General features: G+C 36.6%; 1 long non-coding RNA gene across 1 annotated transcript; it reads right to left on the reverse strand.

Moving 5' to 3' along the window:
- Window positions 1-212: 212 nt before the first annotated feature.
- On the reverse strand, window positions 213-16,444 carry LOC128614136 (uncharacterized). The gene is made up of 4 exons (XR_008386999.1): window positions 15,915-16,444; window positions 13,052-13,113; window positions 11,137-11,383; window positions 213-1,618 (listed from the first exon to the last, which is right to left on the reverse strand). It is a non-coding gene; the product is annotated as an uncharacterized LOC128614136 (long non-coding RNA).
- Window positions 16,445-17,793: the final 1,349 nt, after the last annotated feature.

Here is a 17,793-nt window from a genome sequence, read left to right on the forward strand (position 1 = left end):
ATTATTTTTTTCCATTATTTGTATCTATTTTACTTGCAGGATCTATAAAGCAAGCCTGATTGCAGTGTGCTGTAACTTTCTTTAATCAACCAGAAGATATCCCGTGACAACAAGAGCTGCTTCATTTATTAAATCTATTTTAGGCTAATTACTCCAATTTATAATATATACATAGATTTGTAATGCACCTAAGTAATTTTACTAATTGTATGAATAGGCATATAATTTCAATGTTTTATAAAACCATAACTGTAAGAGAGTATACTATTTGCTTAGATTTGCGTCAGTGTGATATTTTCTTGTTTTACGATGATGACATATCATTATATTTTTCTCAAAAGGCTGCAAAATGTATTCATAATATGCTGAGAAGTGCATTAAAACTACTGAGATAATGTGGCTGCTTAAATATACTACCTGTTTTCGTGATTTTTTTTAATTGAAATTGTTATTCGGTTTCGTTTGAGCACAATAAAACAAATCATTAAATGTATTACTTTACAGCTGATATATTTGTATTTTTTGTATTTATTTTTACTGATGTACTTCAGTGGTAGTTAATTCATATACATAATATGTGGATTTAAAAGCAAGACCTGCTGTGGTCCCACATGAAGGACTCATTACCTAGTACACATTTAAAGATCATCATTGCCATGGTACTGCCATTAATTATTTAATTGTTGATTGAATCATGATTTTAATGATGCAGGTGTTTTAAGCAGAAGACTACTGTTTGAATTAGAAATTTGGTGTAAAGTACCTTGTGTGCTATGCATTGTGGATGTCCAGGGTGCCGATCTACAACTATGGCATATTATTTACCAAAAATATTTAACCTACTAGCTTTGGGAATAACAATCCAACTCATAAATATCAGTTTTATAGTTCACATGTTTATTGAATCTTATTTATCTAACATTGAGTAAAGAAAACATATACTGTTAAACAATAGAGCCACTGAAACTGTTATAGCTCTAATTTCTGCTATATTTAGCACAGTAAAATTAGAGATTGAAATGCTGAGCATTATGCAAAAAAATTAAAGAAATAAAAAAAAATCAAAGAATGCCTTCTTGTTCAACTGAAATTTCAAGTAAAACTGAAAGACAGGTTTTAATAGATTTCGTTCATTCATCATGGAACGGAATACATTTAATTTATTCACAGAGACAATGAAACACTGAAGGCACAATTAAAACAGGGGCAACAGAAATGACTCCCATGTTCATTAACTATACACTTGTCTATTGAACGTCATTAATAGCAAACTACGGTTTTACTGTAAACAGTTCACACAGTAAGGCACATTTTCATTATCCAGCATTCTGCACAGTCTAAAACGATCAATAAATACTTAGCATATGCCCTTTGCAGCTTAGAAAATACACATTGTTCAGTTTTATACAGATTGACATGTTTATTCAAGAAGCAAAACAGGTTTTATATGAGTTTTCTAATATGATATGCTTTACTTGTTTTGATTGTCCGCTATGAGATAGCCAGAAGCAGTCATTATATATCAGGGACCAGAGTAGCTGATCTATATGAGAATGGCCAGGGACTTTGGAATAGGATATACTCTCCATTCGGCTCAATCTTGTCCTCAGCATAGTCCCTAGAAAAAAGAAGAAAAATTAAATGGCTTACTATGAACATTTTCAACTCTGACACAACACACAGTTGGTTTATCAACATCATTGTCTACACAATGTATACAGACATTTGATTAAAACAGTAGAGCTTGTAATCTACCAATTTCATATAACCTTTATTACCCCAAAAAAGTCCCAGAGTATTAACTCTATGCTTATGGAAGGGAGAACCAACCCCTTAATCAGTTCTTTGCCATTCCAGATTGACTCAGCAGGAGAGAGAACATGCCTGCTCTGACATTGACAGAATCCCAGGAAGCATGTTATGTGTAATAAATTCTCTCAAAATCAAGAGATGTCTCGTGACTAAAAATCCAGTAGCATTATAAAGTTTGGTCTCTATGCACAGTAAATAAGTGGAAATTGATATTCTGATTGACGCTTTTATGCCAAGCACTAAAACTATATTGTGGTTGTAATTTATGCCATCTGATAAGTTGGCAAATATGAATTTTTAGGAAATGTGCATGTTTGCTCAATTTCATAAATGTGGTCGCATGCATCAATGATCATGTTTTACTGGAACTGTACAATACGTTTTTATATTTTGGAGTGTTCTAAACTTGAAATTTTACTTTATTTTGTTGTAATGTTGTTTAACACTGATCAATACATTTTCAGTCCGTCAAAATGATTAATAATTCAAGCTCCTCTATATGATCAACTGGCAATGTCATTTCCCCCTTTTTTTTAAACTCTTCTTCTGTTTTTCCTGTTCGCTTCACAAAGTCATAAAAAAACACTGCTGTACCTCATCATGCACGAGTACTATGTAGTGGTGCCATTACCAATTTGACCAAATTATATGTAGAGAGGCTTCTGGACAATTTAATCCCTCCAGGAAACTTGGTGAGACCTCTTTCTCTGTTAATTTTCACCCTCTCCCTCATTCAAGCAAGCTCTCTCTTTCTCTGCCTCCACAATGTGGGGTTTCTTTCTTTCTTTTTTTATGTTCCCTTATATCGTTTTTCCCTCCCCAGCTTCCACCCCAAGCCCTCAGACAGCATGCAGCTTATGCAAATCATTGGCCTTTTATTCTTGATACTCGTCCTCCGACTTCAATGAGACCTCAAGAAAACACAGCCTCACATGTGTGCTCACACACAGACACACACACACACACACACACTGTTAAGATTTTCTTTCTCACCAAAATTCTCCCAAGCTACTGTACACTGTACACACACACACACACACAGAGCTCAGCATTATTGTGTTACACTACCAATAAATGAAAACATTTACTATAATTATCCATAAGCCCCCATCACAATGCTCTATGGAAAGCAACATCACACTGAAGAAAAGTATCTAAATATCCTCACGATATAGCCCATATTATTTAACTTTGAACATTTCCTGGTTTGCTTTTGAAAAGTGCTTCTCTTATATTTGAATGTAATGCAGTAATTGATGTCCAGTTCAGTTTCTATAGCTGTATCAGTGTATTAGGAAAGCTTGGCCAGCATCAAAGACTACCTAACATTCATATAAACATGTACAGACAACAATGTGCCCTTGTTAACTAACCCACAATTTGTATAAAAGTGGAGTCTAGTCTTTCAGCTGCACTGTCGTTGTTTTTTTAATTTTTTTTATTTTTTTTACCAAAAGCTGATCAGACATTAGGGAGTGAGACTCAGTAGATGGAGATAGACTAGACACTTAAAGATGAGGGGGGGCTGTTTACCAAAGTCACTGTGAGAGGGAGAGGGAGGGCCTGATGAATATAAAGTGCTCATTGCAAAGCTGACTTTCCCAGGCCCTGGAAATGCACCCACACTCACACTGTAGTTGTGCCCAGCTGCTAGGGATGGCGTGTGGAGTGTGTATGTGGGTGCGGGGGGCAACTAGCCTGACTTCCCTCAGACACTTTGACAGGCCAGCCTTTTCAGCAACAAATTTCTGGGCCTGTCTGCCCCCTCTCCCTTGGCGACTGCCCTGTGCTGAGAGCCCCCTCCCTATAGTTGGGGGTGGATGGGAACACAAAGTTGACAGAACAAGATGAAGAAGTACCCGGTCTGTCTGGGCTTGGCTAGACATCCCTCCGAGTGAACTTGAACTTGACTCTGGTGCAGAAGCTCAAAGAGACAGTATTGAATTACTTGTGTAAATTTATTGTGTTTATTTAATTTAAAGAGGTATCAGGCTTAATTATAAGTGTGATGGGAACCAATTATACAACTCGTAGATTATTTAACTGTAACCAGTTTGAGTTTACAGAAAAAAACGTGTATTCTCATTTGCCATCTAGAAAAAATAATTTAGCTTTTCTTATATTGTTGGATCCACTAGCAAATTCATGAACATATACCCTAATTTTAAGCATTCTGTAACTCATATTATCTCATAATGCAGTAATCGGTGCTCAGTGTATCTCTTTCTTTTAGGATTTGAGCTGAAGTCAGAGATTGACTCTAATTTCTGCAGCTCTATCATTGTGTAGCACAGCAGAACTCTAAATCAGTTACTAGACAAACCGTATAAATGTCTATTATTATGGACACGTACAGAAAACATGTTTATCGTAATGGGTGCAAAAAGCTTAGAAAATACCGGTTAGCTAAGAAAAAGGCATTTAGGTGATTTTATTTCAGTATATATTTTTCTTGCAAAGTAGTACCATAGGTATGGTAGTGGTGCCATTATAACTAATTTTAGGTAGGATTGGAGCCTGGTCATAGGAGTAACATCTGTGCAATTTCTATAAACATTATAATAAATATAATAAGCTACAATGGAAACATTATCACAGTTAGCATCACTGTCATGGTGAACGCAAAATCATTAGCCTCCAAACTAAGTCTGCCTACTCATGTTCCTGTATGTTCGAAGACCAGCACATTCGGTGAGTTCCCTGTTCTAGCACACTTGGCCAACAAAACCCATCTCAGAATGCAAGTAATGATCTGGGATCACCAGCAGAAGAACCTTCTTCATACATGGTTATGCTCACACTACAAAAAATTACATCTTAGCAAAGTGAAAATATCTTAAATATAGTTAAATTGATCTAGTATTTCATATTACATGATTACTTTAAATGAAATATAAGATTATTAAACCTATTTCTGGACATTTTTACTAATTTCACATTTCCATATCTCTTAGAAGATAATTGATTTCTTTCTTGAAATGATTTCTTAGAATTAGCAAAAATTATCTGCCAATAGAACAAGTCTATTCAGGCTTGAAATTAGTACAAATGCCTATAAATAGGTTTACTAATTTTGTATTTTGTCTATTGTAATCTTAAAATAGGAAATACTAGATAAATTTGACTATATATTCAAGATATTTTCAGTTGCTGTCATTTTTTTCTTGCAGTGCAGGAATTCCATGGCAAAACTTTCACGGCCAGTTGGCCAGTGACGAGGCACAGAAATGGGAACTGGCTGTTTGAAAGCACCCCTGTAGCCGATATATAGCTGAGAACAAGCATGACAACTCAGGATAACCACTTTTATGCTGGGATTAAAAGAGGATCGGCAGCTGAGGTAGGCACAATGGATGAAAAGGGATTTCACCATAAAACATCCTTACAGAGAAATCCCAGAGGTGGTTTGGTGAGATTCTTACTGTGTTGACTGATCAGTATGGTGGTTGCAAGTATCTTTATATCTTGACAAAATTCTGTGGTCTGCATCTAGGGCATGTACTAAACACATGATGACATGTATCACAAACCTAGATGAACATGAACATAAATAGAGTAGTTTTGAGACCTTCAGTGATGCAATAACAGGTATGTGTAAGGTAATGCATTATTGCAATTGTGTCATTTCCACCATGTAACACATATCATAATACTGAAAGCAGATTTTCCTGTGTTAAATTAAAAGTGGTTATGATATTAAAATTGAACAAAAAATCTTTATGATACTGGACATGAAAGATGACATATTAAGTTTGGGGGGCTTGACTGCAGGCAGGAGGGGGGTCTGCTGGAAATGATGTTAGTATGCCAGACAAATATTCCCAGATAGTCGGCTCCCATAGGCCTTTGCTATTAGCATGCCAGCTGCAGCATCTGCCACATGGGGCCACAGGCAGAGCCAGAGAGTAAGGCCCTCCTGCCCCTCCCCATACAGCAGATATCACCCTCCACTCCTCACCACATACACAGTGGACCCAAAGGTTCCCAGCATACAAACACCAGCCCCATCATGTTATTATCTGAGATTTGTTCTTAATAATGTCCTTATTTAATCTGGTCAAAGGGAGACAACCCAAGGGTCCAGGTGAGTTTAACACAGAGAGATTTATTTTGTCTCTTATTCACAACTCTTTGGGAATAAATTATTCCCTGTTATGTCTCCACTACTTACTTTCACTTCTCTTTCTCTGTGGTTTTCTGTAACGCTGGCTCAATTCTTCTGGGTAATATATTATAATGGCGCTTTAATTAATTGCTCTCCCAACTGCTCTGCCATGGCAGAAGGGAAAAGAGAGACAGGCTGTCTGTCAGGTCTGCACTGTTAATTTTCCTGGACATCACGTTCAGACCCATTGTTTTATTTCTGTGATAAGACAAAAAATGTTGCTATTTATCTAATTACTAATATGCTACTTCATACCATGTTTTATGTGCTGCAGAATAGTGAACAGAAATGTAAATAAAATGCAATATCCTGCACTGAACACACAAATATCATTTGCAGATGGTTGCTATTACATGTTCACACACGTGAACCACCCGTTTATCCATATGCACAGTAAAATAAGGACTCTCTCTGTTGTTTTTTCCTCCTCAGCAGATTGTCTCTCAGGGTTTGGCTGCTAATTTAGGCATCTGGCTCCGTCTGGGACTGAGCATCTTTCCCAGTCTAGTGCCTCCTGTGTCTCTCACTCCCCATCTATGCTGACAATGGTGGGAAAAAGGGGCACCATAGAATCACGTCAAGAGCTACACTCACAATGCTGCTATTGTAGAGGGCAGACGAGGATCAGAATAATAATGCAGTAACGTCTAACTGTTTACCAACATGTACCCTACAGCTGCAGACTTCACCCCTCTCCAAGCCAACCATCTACAGTGAAATAAACTAGAATTTAACACCCAGGCAGGTTTTTTTGTGTCATGATATGTAATTTACGGACTGATTTTCCAGCATATCATTTGTTGGATAATGTTTAGAAAGCCATAAATGCATTTTTTTTGTTTTGACACTGAACAATTTGCTGTTTATTATACAGAGTGGGAAGGTCTGGCATTGCCAGGTCTTCTGAATACACACACACACACACACACACACACACACACACACACATTAGCACACACACATTTGTATTGCTATCCTTTTGAGGTCCTTCTACAGATGCTAATTATTAATGCAGCTAATTAATACTATGCCTACACTAACACCAGATATTCTTATCCCTGTGGCTACATTTCATCCCCACCAAGATATAAAATTATTAAAGACAAAGACAACCAACATACTACACTAAACATGAAGATTACATGCTGAGAAGCAATGCAGGTCAGTCCAACACAGCTCAATGTGGTTATATATTCAGCAGTCAACTTCAGTATCCTAAAAATTATCATGATTTAATCCACAGTTTAATTGCACAGCATAAACTACATGTCAGATGTAGATTAAACCTTCAGTGCATACAATTAAAAATTAACAGAAAAAGGCAAGCATGCAGTTTGTGTTGTACAACAATACAGTCATTATCCTGATTCCTTGTCGTAAACAGGTATTATTTCTCAGAACTACATCATTAACCACAAGGTATACATTTATCCTACACTGCTAGAAACACACAGCGGCTGTTAGTGCTGAACCTCAATAACAAAGCTCATTTCAATTTGCATGTTGAAAACTGGAAAAATCTGGTATAGGATTGGCACCGTGCCAAGTGGCATAATTAACACTTAACGTCAGTGCTCTGCAGCAGTCATACTATGTTCTCACACACACACACTCACGCACGCGTGCGCTCTCGCTCTCTCTCTCTCTCTCTCTCTCTCTCTCTCTCTCTCTCTCTCTCTCTCTCTCTCTCTCTCTCTCTCTCTCTCTCTCTCTCTCACACACACACACGCGCGCGCACACACACTCTCCCTCTCACTCTCTCTCTCTCACACACACACAGCTTCTCATCGAATAAACATAACAACATTTGTCGAATAAATTAATAAAACGATAAGTGAAATTTTTAGTGCAACTACATATTTGCGTTTGCAGCCATATCTTATCTTTATGTGGTCACTTGTATTGTTCTGTGAATTTATCTTACACACATAGGCAGTGTAGATCTTGGATATAAAGGTCTGAGAGATGCAAAGCAGGAAGGGGAGCCACCCCTCCCCTTCCTCGAGTAATACACCGCCTAATTAGAAAACAGCTATTAAAGGCGAAGCGCTCTCATTTCACAGACAATTCTGACCCTGAATGTAGAGAGATGTGCCAAATATTACATATATAAAAAGATAATACATTCTGTTGTTCTGTTTGCAAATACATGACATTATATTAAAATATGTAGCACAGAACAATGCACTTTTGAATGTGGGATTTTGTACTGAATTGGGATTTTGTACTGAACGGGATTTGGTCCATTTGCATAACCTTAACCTGAATAACCATCATCACACATGTCTGCCAATAGGCATGGTGAAGATTCATTTAATTAGGCATTCTAATAGTTTCCAGTGCATTTATGTCCATTATGGATGCGACAGCATCTCCCACACTATGCATTAATGTGCATGACATTTAGACTTACTGAATCTGTGCTCTCCTGCAAGTGCATCTTGTTTGTACTATCATTGCTCTGTGAGTGCTGTCATTTTGGTTTTTAGGGCTTCTGATAATTTTATTTATATATATATATATATATATATATATATATATATATATATATATATATATATTAACCGAACGCTTTGGCTTTGATTGATATTAGTTTTAAATAGGAAATTAAACAAATAAATCCAGTTGTCTATCATGAGGGATGCTTTAGAATATCTGAGAAGGCTTAGTTGGATGTCATTTCATACTGGGACTCATCACCTGAATTCAAGATCTGAGGCTGTCTCGCGTGACCTCGACATACGTTGGCACACACGCACGCACACACATACGTACGCACGCACATACGCACACACATACGCACACACGTACACACTTCTCAACATAACATGAAACAGCTCGGTGCTTTTTAGAAACTGAGGCTGCATTAAAGTGTCTCTGCGCCTTTAATTGCGAGCTCGCGCGCCTATGCAATTATGCTAATACGAGCGCGTGTCCTCTTTTTCATTAACACACTGCGTCTGCGTTGTTGCTTCCGTTTTTTTTTTAACGCACACGAAGCCAGCAAAAGCGCTTCTTATGGCTTCAATTTTAATTCCACTTTATTTGTTTTCCACAAGATGAGTCAACATTCTCTCTGTGAACGGCATTTTTCACATAGCCAATTAGGACAGAGAATCAACCTTTGTTAACGACAGCCTTCTTGCTACAGGTAAGCTTTGTCCTGCCTCAGGACGTCGAGGATACGTTACAGACACGCATTCATTCATTTCATACATAAACAAATGTCATTAATGACAAATGTTGATCCTAACAGGCCAGACTTGCTTTCTGGTTTGTCGTCATGTTTGTAGTCACACACATATATAGTCTTCTTTATCAATGTCCTTCCCATGTTAACAACCTTCTAGATATATCAGGCTTACACTAACAGCATTTTGGCACATGATACATGAAAACGTGCATTTCTAATGCTTTTATGATATAAAGGTTGTATCATAATTACACAGACTGTTGAAAATCACTACATCTCCACAACATCTGCATGCCTTTCAGCATTTACAGACCCACATATAGGCTATAGTCGTGTCTGGATGTGGTGGTTTTTTTTTTTTGTTGTTGTTGTTGTTGTTGTTTTTTCTTTTTACTAATATTTGCTCAATTCTGTCATTTTGTATATACCAATCTTTCTAGAGTAGTATTTTGGCAGGAGTGTGTTTATTTCTTTATACAACCCCTGGTTCCATCTGTAATCTTACACTCATATACCAGATAGTGTAGTACAGTGGTTCTCAAAGTGGGGTCTGGGGACACCCACGGGTCCTTTACTTTTAATTTTGTTACCCTGGTGGAAATTGCAACCTGCCATTATCAAAGGTTTTATATTTATTATTGAGTTCTTCTAGTTATTAGTCTATTTTACTGGTCACTTGAGGTCCAAACCTGAATAACTCTAGGCCTATAAATAATGTCAGCTTGAATCTAATGTGTCTTGTTAGTGGAAAGTTGAGGAATAAAAATCTCTGTGGTACCAATAAATAGCCAGATGATTACTGTAGACATTTAAATAATAACCCTAATATTTGAATAGTTGGATTATGTTTTAAAAACAAACAAACTGTGGTCTGTGGAATTTATTCTACAGTTATGTTGTGCCTGGATGGAAAAGGTTCGAGAAACTCTGGTCTAGTCTGTTAAAAGACATCCATTTATGTGTATATGATGATATGGTTTGTTTTTCCAGATTAGATAAGTAAACCAGTAGAGGCTAATTGAACCAAATATTTAGCCTTTTTAAAATTGAAAAATGTTCAACTGAGGTACACCACATTACATTCAGTGTACACTACATTATTATGTTGAAAATTAGCTGTTGATACCTATAAATATACCTATATTATTTTACAACTTAATAGCATTTGGAAGTCCTAGGAGCAGCCTTGACACCTCAGCATGAGATAAAGGGTAGATGATGTGCTAAATAGAGTGAGCAGTTCAACTTCTCAGTATTGCAGTTGGCTACGAGTAAAAACTAATTTTATGAAAACTACTCAGTAAAGAGCCTGAGAGCAATTCAAAATGGGTCAGCTCTGGTTCACTGGTCAAAAGGATGTGAATGTAAAGCAACACTTTTAGTTAAAAGTAAAGTAGTTATCTTATGATCTTTGTAAAGGAGGTTCAGTAAAATTTGACAAGCAAGAGTCTTTCTGTGTATACTGGTAAAGTGACACTTGATGTGATGATGATAGTGTTCCTATTATATCATTTTTATTCTCTCAGAATTTTCATTCACCCTTCACCATTTTACATTATGCAGGCTGATTATACATATTTTAATAGAAGAAACTGGGTGATTTAGTTAGAAATGACAAAATAAGCTGAGGAGGCTTATTTTAAACTGTGATCACCTTCTTACTGTATTTTTGTAGTTATTTATGTAACCTTGGTATGATATTCTGTTGATTTTGACTGAAGGCCTGTCACTGTTGCACATTTTGTAGAATAATTTCACTACATGCAAAAAAAAAACAATGAGTAATATACTGTTAACATATTGTCAAGAAGCAGATTTAGTACTTTTTCTGCATTTGGAATGACTGAGGTAATTGATGAGATGATTAGCATGGTTAGTGGAGAGATAAAAGTGAGCTCAAAGCTTTGCTATGAACTAGGACTAATGGCAAGCGCTTGGTCAAACAGAGTCAATGATGCAAACATACCTCATGCCAACACAGCCATTTTAGGAAGCAGGCAGCCAGCATTTCCATCAAGATGGCTTCCTCAAAGCACAGCCCCTCATTCAGAGCTCCAATCTTCAGCATCTGTGGGGATCGTGGCGACTGGCAGCCTCTTTGTCTCCACTGGCACACGAACTGTAGCCTCTTGCACATCATTTTTCTCTTCTCCCGCCCTCTGCTCCGGGGGGCACACATGGCACCGAATGCTTCCGTTGATGGAGGGAGGAGGCTGGTAGAAAGAGGATGAAAGTTGACCATTATTTTTTGCTCTTTCATTTAGATGGCCTTTTTTTTTTGCTATTATGCTCTATCAAGACAGGGTGAATGGCCTGGCAGTCGCTATGGGGGGACAAGAGTAAAGCACAATTAAAGAAAAAGCCCCTTTTAATCACTGCCAAATCACTGTCATGGCAACTACCATATAATCTGTCTTTAGATAGGGGAAAAAAATATCAAGGAACAAAATAACTGTAATTCCTTTGTGTTCTCCGCAAAGCAAGTCCACAATAAAGAACTTGACAGTTGTCTGCTTTAACATTTCTTTCCCCCCACACTAGTCTCTTAAACTGAACACTAAATGTAATGTTGCAGATTATGTAACCCTTGGCTCTTTGGATTCTTATAGCTTATAGTTGTGTGGTTGAAGTAGTGGTTGCATGATAGGTGTACTATATCAGCTTCACCATCAATTGCTGTCCACCCGTAATTTCATCACATAACCCTTATTCAATTTAGCTGGGTAACCAGTTTAGTTGGAAAAGATCATTGTTAATGAATGATGACAAAATTTCTTTGCTTGCATTAATTTTACATAACAGTAATATGTAATGCGATAGCTAGCCATACATTTTTATCATTATTGAGATGGAGACAGACATATAATTTCCTCTCTCTGCTCATTTATTGCACTGAAGCCCCCAGCCTAATGTCCTGGAGTAATTCTAACTGCGTATTCTGAAGCACGCCAAAAGACATTCAAATTCAGTCTCACTCTCATTGATCTTATCTAGGATTCATACAAAATATATTTTGTGACTTTAACATGGCATCATTGAGTTCTGTGCATTAGCATCATTTCCACTTCCAGCTTCAGCTAGTTATAATTGACGGTTATTCCAAGTGCTCTTTTTGATAGATGATGATAACCAACATCCTGTGTTTTATATAAAAATAAAAATAGCATATTACTGCACAAAATATTATGTAACCACTGGTATGAAACAAGAATGGATGGTCTTTAAAAAAACAAAAAAACAGAAATCTGTTTTATACAGAAAATACAGTCAAATCTCAGAGTACTGGAGCAAGACGAGAAACTGATTTTTCATTTCAGGAGAAAGCTGGAAATCAGAGCTGCCGTTTATGTTGACAGGATGCGTCAGAGAATCTGTGAATATCGAGGGACAGGTGATGGGTGTGTGGACACGAGTGGCATCTCACACACACACACACACACACACACACACACACACACACACAAAGAGATGACATAAAATAATGAGAGTAAACAAAACAAATGCTGGAGGGTAAAGAGGCTGGTACATGTGCTGACGTTTCTGCTTTCCTCTTCATCCATCCTCCATGTTCTGTTTCTGGAGCAGATGGTTAAAACTCAAAGCTAAATCTCATACTACATGTGACTCTTCCTGAACAACATTTAAAAACATGGCTGCAAAAACAATTAGCTGCTTTGGCATTTTCAGCTGCTTTCTTGGAAGAACCTGGTTATATTTTACACTGCCAGGATGCTCGAATAATTTACTCATGTCAATAGTGTGGGGCAGTTCATGGTCAACATTTAGTAGTGATCATTTTCAGTGGCTCAATGTGCTTTACACTTGCTAAATGACACAACAACCCCAATTTGGATATCACAGGAGATCTTGGTTGTTCTTACCACATGGTGTTCTAGCGCATGGTGGTCCGGTCTCTCAAGCAAACACTGCGGTCAGGAAGGAGCTAGAGGTTTGAATGAAAAACATGTCTGACTTTCCACAGTATTGTTAGGATTCTAGTCATTACACTGAAAATATAAGATCAAGTTAAATGTAAGCATGTTTACATAAAATTATAAATTTTATTTTCTTAGTGTTTATTTTTCATTGGTTATGAACTGGCAATTTTGCAGGTCTGCTTATGACTCATTCACTTTATTCTATCATACTATTAACGAAAACAGGCTCTTTGGGATGTACGAAATGAGTAATGGTAGTTACACATTATGATGACATAATAGTAAGCCTGTTCAGCTGTACATTTTGTGGTTTCAAAATAGATGTTGGTTCCCCTTATAATGGGACTTGTGGTAATGTGATGCTAATGTTGTGGTTAAGTACCTAACTGTGACTAAACCACTAACGAAGCCACATCAATACAGCATACTGACAGCAGACCACTGTCAAAGCTTTATGTATTATAAGCTCCTTTCTTAGAACTTATCACATTATGAAACAGCTGGTCTGTACAAATGTACTGCAATCTCATGTACCACATTTAGAACATTTTGCCACCAAATGTAGGAGTTATTTAAACTTGACAACTTCCTACGCACGTGTTCCTAACACACATTTTACTTTGTATATAAGCGAAAGTTTTATTTTTATGCAATATTTTGTGATCTATAGCAAACATGATATTGTTTTCCAGCTTGGATTAGGTATGCAGCATTTTTGAGTAGGGTTTGCACTCAAAAGCTGTCCCATTCAGAGAGCAGTTTAAGGACACATTTATTTTTCACAGTTTATTTCACATTGCATGTGTCCTCAGAGAGGGCAGCCCTATAATTCTGTTCACCAGATAATGATGTAAAATGGCAGATGTCAACTGGCAGTTAGACTGCTGACAGTTAGTTAGCTTTGTAAAATATATTGTAAACTATGATAAAATTAGTTAATGTTCACATATAAATTTTTAACATTGACTCATGCTTTTGCTTGTACTTGGTCATGGGTTGTGACATTCGTGACAAATTATGAGAACTACAGGTGTGCTTTTGTTTTGCCATTAATAGAGCGCTAAAGTTATATAGCTGTGTATATATGTGTGTGTCTGTGTGTAATTATTCAAATGAGGGACAGGCAACCCATAAGCCGCCTCATCATCTACTGTCTTTGTGTTGGAGGGGAAAAAAATCCACACTGGCCCCTGAACCACTTTGGGCAGAAATCTGTGCCGTCGTGGGAAAACCCTGCGCAGGCCTTTCACAAGTCCCTCCAAATCAAACCAATTAGTAAGGACCGTGCTCAAGCCATTGAGCACCACTACACGCCTATTGAGCACCACTGTAGGCCTCACAGCTGAGAGTGCTATAGGCTGTAATGTAGCCCTGTTGGCTGAAAGAAAGTGGTTCATCACATTTGGGAGCCAGTGACAGAGTCCTATATACATGGGCAATCAGGATGAAGAGCTTGAGGTAGACTGAACTGACTTGTGAATGTGGTATAGGGCTTTAGCCTTATCCTACAAAAATCCCGTGTTGAATTTACATGAACAAAATTGCCCAGTGTACAGTGGGTGTTAATCCAAACCTGTAGGTGTAAATTCAACATTAGCCATTTCACTGTGTATTATTATTAAAATATTATCAGAGTGCATAGGTTGGTTTGAGTTCCCCAAGAATGTCTTAAGGCTTCACCCTGCATTGCTAAGAAAAATAATCCAGAGAAAAGTGTGTGTGTGTGTGTGTGTGTGTGTGTGTGTGTGTGTGTGTAAAAAAGAGGATTTAGTATTATGTCAACTGGACTGAGATTCTAAATAATGTCATAATTGTTTGAAACAATACAAATAATGCAAAAATACACAGTCTGCTTTCCTTATTGTTTTACTTTTAAAATAACAATAGCAAATAAGATGAAGATTGAGAATAATATTATATTCTTAGAGTGATTTAAACCAAATTTAAAGATTAAACCAACTAATTTTCTAAAACATACAAACAAAAAAGTGTATATATATGTTATATGGTAAACTGTTCTGCAGGTAGGTTTTCTAATGTGCCTTAATATCTCACCTTGCTATGTGCAAAGTAGGGCTCGATTAGAATTGCAAAACAAATATATCATTATCCATAATCATGATTCATAAAATATCACTGGGGATATCTGGAACCAATTCTCACTCAAATGACTTTTATAAACTGAAAAAAAAGCAAGAGCGCGAAATCATACTGCTAACCCCGCCCCTCACATTAACGTTTACAGGTAGTAACTTTTAATACGAAATGGATCATGCAACAACTTAGCATAAACAAAAAATTAAGGCTGCATACTGCTGTACTAAACAATTTGGGTAAACAGAAAGGCCGTAGAAGGGCGTAGATAGCATTGATGACATAGGCCTAAGTGACACACAACATCAGACTGACTATATACAGTCACAGTATTATGCAGCAGAATGTCCATTAAGGTTTCAGTATTCTAGGATGTTAACATTGTCTTCAGTGTTCTAGAATATTAGGATTTAAGTATTCTAGAATGTAAATTAAAAAATCTATATTCTGTATAGATGAATGTCAAAATAACAATTTTCAGTGTCCTAGAATGTCAGTACTCAGATTTCAGTATTTTATCATGTAAAAAATAAATAAATGAAATAAAATATTCACATTATAAAACGCCAAAACTATTCTTTTAGTGTTCTAGAATGTCAATCGTTGGGTTTCAGTATTCAGTAATGTTCACAACTAATGATTCAGTACTCTAGAATGTCAAAAAAAATTAAAAAAACAAAACAAAAAAATCCGTGGACACACAGTTGCTTACCTTCCCTATGATAGATCTCCACGCAGTGGTCAGTATTTTTCCTGCTCATGCTGTAGTGCCGGAGCAGTGCGCAGTACAGGAGACCGCTCCTACTTTCGGTTATCTAGCTTTATGACGGAGGAGAAACACTCATACAGCTAGATAACCAAAGATAGCAACCGACCCCATCACACACGACACAAGTAACGAGGAACATCTCGTAAGAGCAGACCTGATAATGAACAAAGAATAGGTTAACATGTTAGCAAACGAATAAAGAGAGGCAGTTTGGTTTTTATTGCACTCTGAATCACAGCTCAGCACATTTGTATTAACGAAGCCTGAGCATTTATTCAACGTCATCAGCAGAGTTGCCTGTGCTGCCGTTTTGTAGGGTTGTCATTCATTTAGCTCCTTTAGACTCGAATAGTCCCTGTCCTCAAATAAAAGCCAGCACAAGATTAATATTCCTAAAATATATCATTTTATCTGTCCTGTTAGCCTTCAGTCCTCATGATCTCTTTGGCCCTTTACGCGCTCCCTCTCTGTGTTTGCACAAAATGGACAGACATGTGTTCATTTTTAGATGAAAGAATAAACATTAAAGTCTGAATAGAAATCTCATTGCGAGCAGAAGAAGTTTAAATTATTGTGTATATTGATAGTCATTATTACTGATATTGTCCTATGACTTATACCATAATTAAACCAAAAGTAAGAATACAACGCATAAGTATTAACAAGGTTATATTAAAATCGTCATGTAATGCCCCCTCCCTGAGTAAGTAACATTTAATAGCCGGAAAATTGTTTTTATTTAGTGTATTTTACTCAGAGCATGGCGCCATAACTTGCCAAGTTGTACTGATTAGATGACATTACAATGAGCTAAATGTAACTTCAGTTTAGAATCCAAACAATTTTATTATCTTGTAAAACAATATTGACATAAACGGAAACATTATTGTTGTTAATATTTGTTGTTAACGGAAACGTTATTGTTCTTAATATCACTGATGACAAAAAATAAAATTACATGGGCCTAACAATAAAAGTCTAAGTAGTTTTCTTCTTCTTCTTCTTCTTCTTCTTCTTCTTCTTTTTAAATAAATGATTAGGAATTTAATGAGGCTTTAAAAAAAAGTGCTATAATTTAGCTACTCTAAATGTAGACACCACCCCTTAATAATGACCCTACAATTCTCTGGAGCGCGCGCGACATATGACGTCATAGGATTTGATTTCTTTGTGACTGCTTGGCTTACCTGTTGTGTTGCATCTTAAATAAGATTTTTAAGGCAGGTATATAGATTTAGACTGAGGCATATACTGCATGACAACAATTATATAACAAAATAAGAAGAACAAACAAGCCCACCTTCATGTTATATAAATATATTAACAAATCATATGATTACAATCACATAATATTTAAGATATGCATGCAATAATGAACACTTTTTATTTATTTTTTTGCAGTTTTTTAACCTTTAAAACACATTTTCTTACAATGTAACAGAGTTCAAAGAACGCCAACATTAATATTCTGAAGTACATTTTGAAAACATTTTATTACACTATGTCTCATTATGTAAACATCTTATTGGCCTATATGCCATTATTGCACCCTTATGCAGGTCGTACACTGAACTTGTGGAAGGGTTTTGACATCCACAGTGTTACAGGAGTCGGATTTACTACAGGTTATTTCTACACGCTCTTATATGTCGTTATAATGAACATTATTTTGCCGTGTATATAGTAATGTTTGTTTCTAATAGTTAACACTGTATTGCAGATTAACGCACAACATGTTTGGCAATAGCCTATTGCTTTTTCACTGCCTCTGTTTCACAGTGTAATAGGCTTAGGAACATGGAAAGGAATTGTTAGCACTTTG

This window comes from Ictalurus furcatus, chromosome 10 (assembly GCF_023375685.1).
Source record: "Ictalurus furcatus strain D&B chromosome 10, Billie_1.0, whole genome shotgun sequence".
Classification (NCBI taxonomy): domain Eukaryota; kingdom Metazoa; phylum Chordata; class Actinopteri; order Siluriformes; family Ictaluridae; genus Ictalurus; species Ictalurus furcatus.